Below are 10,515 nucleotides of genomic sequence, written 5' to 3' on the forward strand. Positions count from 1 at the left end.
ATGGCGCCTCTCTTGTTTTTATGGGGAGGCAACTAGATCACTCCGGCACAAAACATGGAACACTATGAAACGGCTGAGAGGCGAGAGCACGCTTCCATGGCTGTGTATCGGCGATTTCAATGAGATTTTGCGCCCTGAGGAACAGTTCGGACCAAACGAGCGGGATAGCTCCCAGATTGAAGCTTTCAGAGAGGCTGTGGATATATGTGGACTTGCGGATTTGGGATACCGTGGTCTCGACTGGACTTGGGAGAAGAAAGTGGCAGGAGGTCATTTCTGCAGGGTCCGGCTAGATAGAGCCTTGGGTTCGGTCGACTGGTCTATACTTTTCCCTTTTGCCATGGTGGAACACTTAACTGCAGCAAAGTCTGATCATTGCCCTATATTGTTGGAAACGGAGCTTGCTGATGCAAGTGTGAGGGCAAAGCAAAAGCAGTTTCGGTATGAGTGCATGTGGGAACGTGATCCGATATTTGGTGATGTGGTTGTCGAAGCCTGGAACTCCACTGGCAAGGCCACAACAGTCGCGGCACTTTCTGAAAAGTTGGCCTCTGTAGCCGGGAGATTGCACAAGTGGGGGCGCATTACCTTTGGTGCAGTCAGGTCGGAGTTACGTTCACTTTGCCAGCAACTTGCGGATCTGCGCGCACTACCTGATCGCGTGGGACCGTCACCAGCGGAGGAGCGCGTCGAGGATCGCATGGCTGAGCTGTGCTTACGCGAGGAAATTATGTGGCGCCAACGTGCGCGTATACAGTGGCTCGCGGAGGGGGATGGCAATACCCAATATTTCCACCGGAAGGCCAGTTCACGGAAAGCAAGAAACCGCATCACTGAACTACAACGATCAGATGGCACGGTGTGCACGGATGCTCAAGATATGGCTAGTATGGCTACGAGTTTTTACGGTAATCTCTATGCTTCTGAAAATACAGTGGGGATTGAGGAAGTGTTGTCCCACATACCACCTAGGGTGGATGCGGCCATGAATGATATGCTCAATGCTCAATATGCCAATTCCGAAGTGAAAGCCGCCTTATTCCAAATGTTCCCTACCAAGGCCCCAGGGCCCGATGGCTTTCCAGCACATTTTTTCCAAAGGCATTGGGAGTTGTGTGGTGATGAGGTAACTGATATGGTGCTGCGAGTTCTGAAGGGAGAGGATTCTCCGGAGGAGATAAACAAAACGTTCATTGTGTTAATTCCCAAGATTGCAAGTCCAAAAAATTTAGGACAGTTTAGACCGATTAGCCTCTGCAATGTGATCTTCAAGATTGCATCCAAGGTTTTGGCTAACTGGCTCAAGCTTATTCTCCCCGATATTATCTCTGAAGAACAATCAGCTTTTGTACCAGGACGGCTTATCACGGATAATTTCATCTCTGCGTACAGAGTGTCTCCACTATATGAAGACAAGGAAACTAAAGAGCAACAGGTACTGTGCTTTGAAGCTTGACATGATGAAAGCTTACGATAGAATCGAGTGGAATTACCTCGAACGGGTGATGCTCAAACTGGGCATTAGTCCACGCTTTACAGCGATTGTCATGAGATGTGTCACTTCAGTCTCTTTCTCTATTGTGTTCAACGGTGCAAAGCAAGAGGATTTCAGTCCATCCCGGGGTCTCAGACAAGGCGACCCCATATCTCCATACCTCTTCTTATTGGCCGCTGAAGGCCTATCTTGTTTGCTGAAGGCGGCTGATCCGAACGAGAGTGTGCGGGGAATCAAAGTGGCGGAGAGTGCTCCCGAGGTAAATCATCTACTTTTCGTTGACGACAGCCTCTTATTTTTTGATGCTACACCTGAGATGGCGACAAAGGTGGATCTCTTGCTCCAGCGTTATTGCGGCGCATCTGGCCAACGCATCAACAAGGACAAGTCCTCTATATATTTCAGCAAAGGTTGCACGGATTCTGTGAAGCAGGGGGTCAAACAAATTTTGGAGGTTCAGAATGAGCAACTGTCTGACAGGTACCTTGGTCTTCCAGCTGATGTGGGGAGAGCAAAGGAAGGATCATTCAAATACCTGAAAGATCGAATATGGAAGCACGTGCAAGGTTGGATGGAAAAGGCTCTATCTGTCGGTGGAAAGGAAGTGCTCATTAAATCCGTTGCTCAGGCTATTCCTACATATTCCATGGCCTGTTTCAAACTCCCACGGGGTCTTTGCCAGCATATAAACGGATTGTTGAGGAAGTTTTGGTGGGGATCAAAGAAGGGGGAAAGGAAGACTGCCTGGGTCTCTTGGGAGGTTATGTCACAGCCAAAAAGCATGGGAGGAATGGGCTTTCGTGATATTGAGCTCTTCAATCTGGCACTTCTTGCCCGGCAAGCCTGGCAACTTCTGACCCAGCCTGACTCTCTCAGCGCTCGAATTCTTAGTGCAGTTTATTACCCGTCCTCCTCAATTCTCGAAGCAGAAGTGGGCATGAACCCATCACAAGTATGGCGTTCAATTGTTGAGGGGCGGGATGCACTCAAGCTCGGTCTTGTGAAGCGCATCGGATCGGGAGAAGATACTAATATCTGGCATGACAATTGGATCCCTCGTGATTACAAGCTTCAGCCGGTCTGCCCAAAATCCTCGAACCCTCCGCAACGGGTCTCTGAACTCATCAACTCTGTCACGGTCACCTGGGACCGGGCACTACTTCAGGAGCATTTGTACCCGATGGACATGGAGGCAATCTTAAACATCCCTCTTAGCAGCAGGATACATGCGGACTTCTGGTCATGGCATTATGAACGGAGAGGGATCTTTACAGTGCGGTCAGCCTACAGATTACTAGCCTCCACAAAGCAGCAACGCACCGACTGGCTTGAACACAATGACGGCCATTCCAACGTCCAAGCTGATAGCCGGTCATGGGCCAAGCTATGGGGAGCAGCGGTTCCCTCAAAGGTGCGGGTTTTTGCTTGGCGATTAGCTAAAACCTCTATACCCACAGGGACCGTCTGAAAGCACAGAAATATGGCCGATTCCGCGGAATGCTCTATTTGTCATGTGGCGGTGGACTCATGGCGCCATGCTTTATTTGATTGCCATATGGCGCGCTGTGTTTGGGCGCTCGCCGATGAGGATATCACTGAAACGATCATCTCTAACCGAACTGACGATGCTAAGCTTTGGATGTTCTGGCTGGTAGATACCCTACCCACGGCGGCCCTTGCGCGTGTGCTCGTAACGATGTGGGCAGTCTGGTGGGCTAGGCGTCGAGCTATCCATGACAACCAGTTTCAAAGCCCCCTCAGTACCCATGTTTTTGTTCAAAAGTTCATGGCGGAGCTCGACCAAATTCCAGAGAAGGGGGCAACGCACCAAAGAACTACATGCGTTGTCCAAGGACCTGCATGTAACATCCAGGGGCATGCATGCAACTCCCAGGGACCTGCATGTAAGGTCCCGAGTACCTGTGCGACAGCCAACACAACCGGCATGGCTGCCACCGGCAGTCCATGACGTCAAGATAAACGCGGATGGTGGCTTCTCCAAGATCAGGGATAAGGGCGCATCAGCTGTGGTGTGCCGAGACAAGCATGGTAAATATCTTGGCGCTTCTGCCGTCATTTTTGAGGGTCTTTCGGATCCGGCAATTCTTGAGGCACAGGCATGCAGCAAGGCGCTAGCGCTAGCTTTGGATTTACACGTTCGATCCGTATGTGTGGCGTCAGACTGTCAAGAAGTTGTGACTAGGATTGCAGATGACTCCCCATGCAAGTTCTTTCCAATTCTACAAGATATCAACCATCAAAGGGGGTCTTTTAGTGATGTTCAATTTATTCACGAGAGTAGGAGACATAATGGAGAGGCCCATGCCTTAGCTAAGGCTGCTGCAACTCTCCCTCCCGGGCGCCATGTGTGGCTTGATATTTTGCCCGATATTATCTGTATTCCGTCCATTTTGAACGTTTAATAAAGAATACAGATTAGCTAAAAAAAAAAAACCTAAAGGAAAGCCCAAAGTCGAGAAAAAAAGGGAAAGCCCAACATCCAATCCTCCTGCATCTGGTCCAGCCTCACGGTACCCTAAAAAAGTTCTGCTCCGGCCTCACCGCCGTTGGATGCTACTCCAGCGAGAGATTCGGTTCGCCTCTGCTGCCATAAGCAGGCAGGCGGCCTGAGGCCTCGTCATCCACCTCCTAAAATTTCGTGGTGGAACACGCCGCCGTCGTTCCTCCGACCGAGCGCGTCTTCTCTCAATAGGTGAAAGCTCTCGAAACCCGATTGATGCTTCAGAAGTTTTCTTTCTCAAGAACTGAAGCTTTTTCAATCTAGCCGATTGTTCGGAAGTCAATTTTGGATTGCATCTTTTTCCCCGATACACATTCTTCAACTGGCTCGTCCCAGTTTGCAACCTTAAATCTTGTACTGTACTAGGTATTTCCCTGCACCTTTTACTACTAGGTGCTCCGTACTAGCTAAATCTATGCATCGACTCCTGCTTTTGTTGCTGCAGGCAAATCTCTCCGGTGATCCTGTGATTGTGGGAGACTCCAGCCGACTCTTGTGTCGACACCAGCAGGTAAGCCCATGCTCGCATAAAAATCCTGATATTAGCCTCTGATCTCTAGTAATGGGATGTAAGTTTGGCCTATTTGTTTAGGGGCACGGTGGTGACGAGCCTAGCTGAGAGACTTTGTCTTCTGAGGAGCATTGGGGAGGAGTTCATCGACGAGGATGAACTCCTGTTGCTGCTGAACAACAAGGCTGCCCTGTTTGCTACGTTTGGTCTGTGACGTCCCCCTCGATGCACATTGCCCAGGTGGGTCCTCAGGAGTTGATCTTTCACGTCTTTTGTATGGAACTACTTAAACAATTTAACCATCGTTACAGGACTTCCATAAATGGAAACTGCCCAATCGGTTGAAAAATGTTTTGCGCTCATCCCCTTATCTATGTTAGTTATGGTCAATTTCCATGCAGTACAGTCATATTTAACCCCAAAGGTTGCAATTTTGATGTTTCTTTCAGGATTTTTGATGAAATGTATAATCTCATTGGTTTGCAAGAATTGTAAAGTTTCGCCACCGGCAACACTTCCGTTTAGCACGTAAAGTTGGATTGACGCCTTTCATGCGAAATTATGCACACGCACTTGTAATCCTTCTACCTTTTCTGGCTGAGAAAGTAATCGTTATGCTCTCTTCTACAGAAAATAGTGTTCATCCCCTGTTGGTGTAGTTTGTTCATAGAGGGACAGTTAATTAGTAAGATTTTGTAATATACCATTCATCTGTACTAGTCAGGACTCAGGAGTCAGGACATTCACTTGCTAATGTTTGTGTGCAAGTTTTCTAGTGTTCACACTTGTAATACAATGTCCACATTTGAATTCATTACATGAATTTGTTCACTTCTTTCAGGGGATTATTTAGACGGTGTTTGTGAATAGGATGGTCGGAGCTGGTTTCAAAGTCAAAATCTTGATAGCAGATTGGTTTGCCCAGATGAGCTATAAGATTGGTAGTAATCTGGATAAAATACAGACTATCGGCCAGTACAATATTGAAGTGTGGAAGGCAACTGGCATGGACCTTACCAGGGTGGAGCTTGTTTGGCTGTCAGATGTAATGAATATCCATGCAGCCAATTTTTGGCCCCTTTTCATGGATGTTAGCCAAAAATACACCGTTGATAACATAAAGAGGTATATTTTTAAAGCATGCAAGTGTTTAGGGCTTCCAATCAGAAATCTTCAAACTTTTTTGGTAAAAGCTAGGATCGTTAAACCAAAAATTCTTGGATCATCACATTATCTTGAAACAAGGTGACAGGTGTTGCAGTAAAACAATCCCTTATGGACCGGGAATATTGCAAGTTACAGAGATACTTTTGCCTTGCCTTCAGTGTGCTGCCATGTTATTCCAGAAGGTTTGTTTATTTAACAACACATGTCTTTTTTTTTCTCAAATACGCACCAAAATGTGTGCCATTTGTATTAGGAGAGAACGCACACATGGTGAAGAGTCTTACAAGCAGGAAAAACCCGGCAAACACACAAGGGGAAAGCAACAATATATGTCATTGCATGTCGATTGTTTTCATCTTGTAGTTCTAATTGTTTTCTCTGCTCTAGTGCTTTTCTCATGCTGTTTGCGACTGTAGATTAGCATGTCTTCATTTACATGAATAATAATATTGGGCATATATAATGGAGAATATTGCCTGTTAGATTTTGTGTATAAATGATTATGAGAACATGATGGGTAAGCTCAGTTTTGATGCGGTCCTTTTGACACTTGAGCTCTTGTTTTTGTGAGTGAAGGTGTGAGGCTGAGCACGCAGTTGGTACTGAACATATTATAATATGGATATAAATGATATAAAATATATCCAGTGCATGAGACTTCTTGTCAACGATAAGAGGATATATCCAGTACACTATAATCCTTACGTACTCTGTGCATCCCACCTCAAATGGTCATGAAATATTTTCATAACAAATTGTTATATAGGGTCACGGGATGATCAAGCACCTAGCAAAATTTGCTGCTTGAAAGCATGTAATCTTAACCTAAATTTGAAAGCATTTAGTCTTATCCTGAATTTTAAGCCTGCTCATGAGTATGTAACCTTAAAAATGTATCTAAACCCTCTATTTTGTACCAGCAGGTGGATATATGGCTGTTGGACATGGATCAGAGAGAGGTTTCCATTCTAGCCAGAAAGTACTGTGAGGACATAAAAAGGGAAAATGGACCTATCATTCTGTTGAACCGTATCTTAATTATGAACTTTTTGTTCCGTTTTTTTGTCAGTCTAAGGATGTTCTTGTACTCTAATGTCAGGGCTTTGACCTACCTGTAGTATTAACAAATCTCAAAAAAATAATTGTGGTACTAGTGCATTTCAATGTAAGAATACATGCAAAATTTTGTGCAGAATTGACCTGTACATTGTGCTTACAGAAAAGACAAAATAAGGGTGTTGTCACATTGAAACAAAAGTACTAGTTTTGTCTTTTTTCTGTTCTACAATCTTTACAAGTTAATTTTGAATTTTTTTTATGTATGTACCTTACATTTGTATGCACTAGTATATACCTTGGTTATCTTACATATGTCATGATCATCTTACATATGTCTTAAGGCGCCTATCTATCCTTAACTTGGATTACAGATATGCTTCCTGACTTACTAGAATACCCTGAAATTGCGGAGAAGTTAGATCATGCACGTGCTATCTCTATGGAAGATACTGAGGTATGTTTGGCTTGTGTTAATCCTTGTTGTCCTCTTGTGGGCTCATTATTAACTCAAACTATGCACTAGTTTTGAAGGGCGTAGCCAAAAAGTTCAGTCACAACTTCTTGATTATTATCAAGTTACCAGTGTGATCTTTGAATAAACTCATCTAAAGCAAAGAAAGGACTATTGTGAAAGGAGGGGTGAAGGTGAAAGAGAATAGTGGAAAATTGGCACTACAGACATGGTTTCTGACATGGGTTATCACTGATTTGGGAGTATGACTAGTGAAAGGCAATATAAGAGAAGTTATTGTGTTTTGGCCTCAGACTCATGATTTCAGTTCGTATATATGTGTGCTGGGTAACATTTTCAACAGAAGCTTTGACATGATTTTCGTTTATTTATTTGTGTGTAATCTCTACTTAGTCCTATCTATTGCCATCCTAAGGTAAGTATGCTAATCAATGGACATTTTGTGCGTTGCAGGATGATGTAAATTTAAAGGTAATGGTTAGAGCTTTCTGCCCTCCACAAGCAGTTAAACACAACCCGTGTTTGGAGTATATCAAATATCTTATTCTCCCCTGGTTTGGAGAATTTGAAGTGGTCCAAGAGCGAAATGGTCTTCACGGGTAAATCTCGTTGAACTACAAGCATGGCCACACTTTTTATCTCTGCCTTATGTCGAGTTAGATAATTTATTTTGGTGCCATCACAAAGATATAAGCATTGGAAAATATCATGTAATGCTAGTCTTGCACTGGCAAGTGGGCCATGAGGCCACATGTCAGTGATGTGTGGATGGTATTTTCCAACCGGAGTGATCTTTGCAATGGTACTGAGCAAGACACCCATAAAGTATACCTAACCAAATTAGTGCGCGATGAAGTTACACTTTGTGTTCTGATAAACTGCTTCTTTACGAAGGATATTTTTTTTTTGAAAACGGGCAAAAGATTTGCCACGTATATTAATTAAGAGAGAATAGAGTTTGTGTTACAAACACCCCTTAACAATATACGGAAGAATCACTCTCCCGGCATGATGGACCCTAGCTTCTTAGCTCCGGCGGCGACCCAAAATGATGCCTCCCTTTTGATGTTGTCGAGAAGAACCGTAGGCGGAGCTGCCATGTTGCGGAATACACGAGCGTTTCGCTCGTTCCAGATTGTCCATGCAGTGAGCATGGTGAGCGAGGCCATGGCCTTCCGGTTGGGGACGGAAGCATCAGTCAACCCAAGCCACCATTCTAAGGTGGAATGCCTCAGGGGCGAGGATATTTACAAACATGGAAATGCTTATTGCTGATTATAAACATGGTGCTCTGCGTGCTCCTGACATGAAATTGGCCCTTGAAAAGGCAATAAACAAAATATTGCAGGTACATTTGTATTTCTTGACCTGTCTTTTTAAAAACCATTGTTATTATCTGGTAACTTGTGCCACGATAATCAGCCGGTATTCTGGTTGAGAAACCATACTCTTTTGTTTACCTCTATTATAGTTCCTATGGGAAGCAATGTTAATCAAGTGTTTGATTTTTTTAGCCAAAGGAAGTTACACAACCAAATAACATGTAACATAAAGCATGTCCTACTGATTTTTCCACGAGTAGAATAAAAAATAGTGTTGTTAAACATGGAACCAAGATACAGGAAAAATTGAAAGGGTAATCTTTCAAGTCTAAATGTTGTCTTCTTGATCTGTGAAGCTGGATCCAAGTGTTATTTAAGCTTGCGTTAGTAATTTGGACAACTTGATGGTTTCAGGACAAACACGAGAAGTTGAAAGTGTGCCACTGGCCCCGACTCCTCCTCCTCTGGCGCTCCCGCGGGCGACAGGGGAGGAACCCTAGCCGCCGGCCGCCTCACCACCTCTCTTCTCCTCCTCCTCCTCCCGCCGCCGCCAGAGGGCGCGCCCGGGCGAAGCCCGGCCGGCGCCACGGCGGCGGGGCGTCTTCATCGCCTCATGCGGGAGGGTTGGCGCGGGCCGGCCGATCTGGATCTGGTCACGGCGTTCTCGCGGGGCGCCGCGGCGCGGCCCCTCATCGGCGCAGGTGATGGCGCGCGGGTGTGCGGGTGGCGTGATGGGCTGCACCTCGGTGGTGCTCGGCTGGTGTGGTGACGGCGGCGGCTCGATCCAGATCTGGTAGGAGCGGGCTGCGGGCGGTGCGGGCTGCGGGCGGCTTCCTCCGCCGTGGCAGCCGGCTGGCGGAGGTGGCGGCGCAGCAGTGGCCGCCTCGGCCTTCCCTTCCTCTTCTTCAGCTCCGGGGGGAGGTGGTGGTGTGGGCCGGGGGCCGGGGATGGCTGCCGGCGCTCCAGCCAGAGCTGACCTCGCGGCGGCGCGGGCCGCATTCGGCAACGCTTTGGGGGTCGGTCGATGGCGCGTGGTTCCGGTGGTGCGTGCCCGGCGGCTCCGGCGCTTGGAGTTCGCCGGGCGATGCAGGTTGGGCAGCGGTCGGGCATGGCCGCTGGTTTGGCCGTGGGCGGTGGCGTGGGGAGGTCCAACGGGTGGCCTCCTGGTGTCGTGGCGGCTTCACGGTGGCTCGACGGTTCTGCCCGCGACAGCGGCCGGCTTCTCCGGCGTCGGCTCGTCTGCGTGCGGACCGTCTCGACCTTTGCTCCATCTCCTCGTCGCCCGGCCGCTACTCTCATCAAAGGACTGGTCCTCTCCCAGCTGCGGTCCACCGCTCGTCTCGCGCCCGATGCTGCAGGACCGAGCTCGTCTCGCGCACGGTGCAGCAGGACTGACCTCGTCCCCCTCTCGGTGCTGCAGGACCGAGCTCGTCTCGCGCTCGGGGCAGCAGGACGGGTCGGTGGATGCCAGTTCTGTCCGGCCTATTGGGTCTCGACGCTGGGGTCGCCCAGGGGTGCGAAAGGTGGGACCTTTCTGCTCGTCTCTTTCGTTGGGGTTGCGGCGGGTCTCGGGTGAGGTGGTGTCAAGGTCTTGGATGCCGGGGCGGCGGCCCTGGTGGTGGTAGCGCGGTGCTCTTGGGCGGAGCCCATGCCTTGGCATTGCCCGGTCACCATGGCTGTGTGGGCGGTGTGGTTGCCGGGGTGTGGCGTTCGGTGGCGGTGAGTGTTGGCCGAGGTGAAAACATGTTCTATCTTCGGACGGACCGGCGGTGGCGAAGATCGTTCCCTTCTTAAAGGCGTCGTTGCGGCTCTCATTGCCCGTCATGCGGCTCCAGGGGAAACTCTGATCTTTGGATTGGGCGGTGGCGGCGCTCCGGTGTCGAACCCTTCTTGAAGGCGCCGCCTTGGAGCACATGGTTCGTCATATGTAGCTTCATCTCTTCGTGGTGGTAGTGCTAGGGGTGGTGT

General features: G+C 48.1%; 2 long non-coding RNA genes across 2 annotated transcripts; both read left to right on the top strand.

Moving 5' to 3' along the window:
• Positions 1-4,090: 4,090 nt before the first annotated feature.
• Positions 4,091-5,603, top strand: LOC123141785 (uncharacterized). The gene is made up of 3 exons (XR_006470416.1): positions 4,091-4,527; positions 4,609-4,767; positions 5,369-5,603. It is a non-coding gene; the product is annotated as an uncharacterized lncRNA (long non-coding RNA).
• Positions 5,604-6,617: 1,014 nt separating this feature from the next.
• Positions 6,618-8,566, top strand: LOC123141784 (uncharacterized). The gene is made up of 4 exons (XR_006470415.1): positions 6,618-6,723; positions 7,125-7,207; positions 7,277-7,552; positions 7,679-8,566. It is a non-coding gene; the product is annotated as an uncharacterized lncRNA (long non-coding RNA).
• The last annotated feature ends 1,949 nt before the right edge of the window (positions 8,567-10,515 follow it).

Source organism: Triticum aestivum, chromosome 6D (assembly GCF_018294505.1).
Source record: "Triticum aestivum cultivar Chinese Spring chromosome 6D, IWGSC CS RefSeq v2.1, whole genome shotgun sequence".
NCBI lineage: Eukaryota > Viridiplantae > Streptophyta > Magnoliopsida > Poales > Poaceae > Triticum > Triticum aestivum.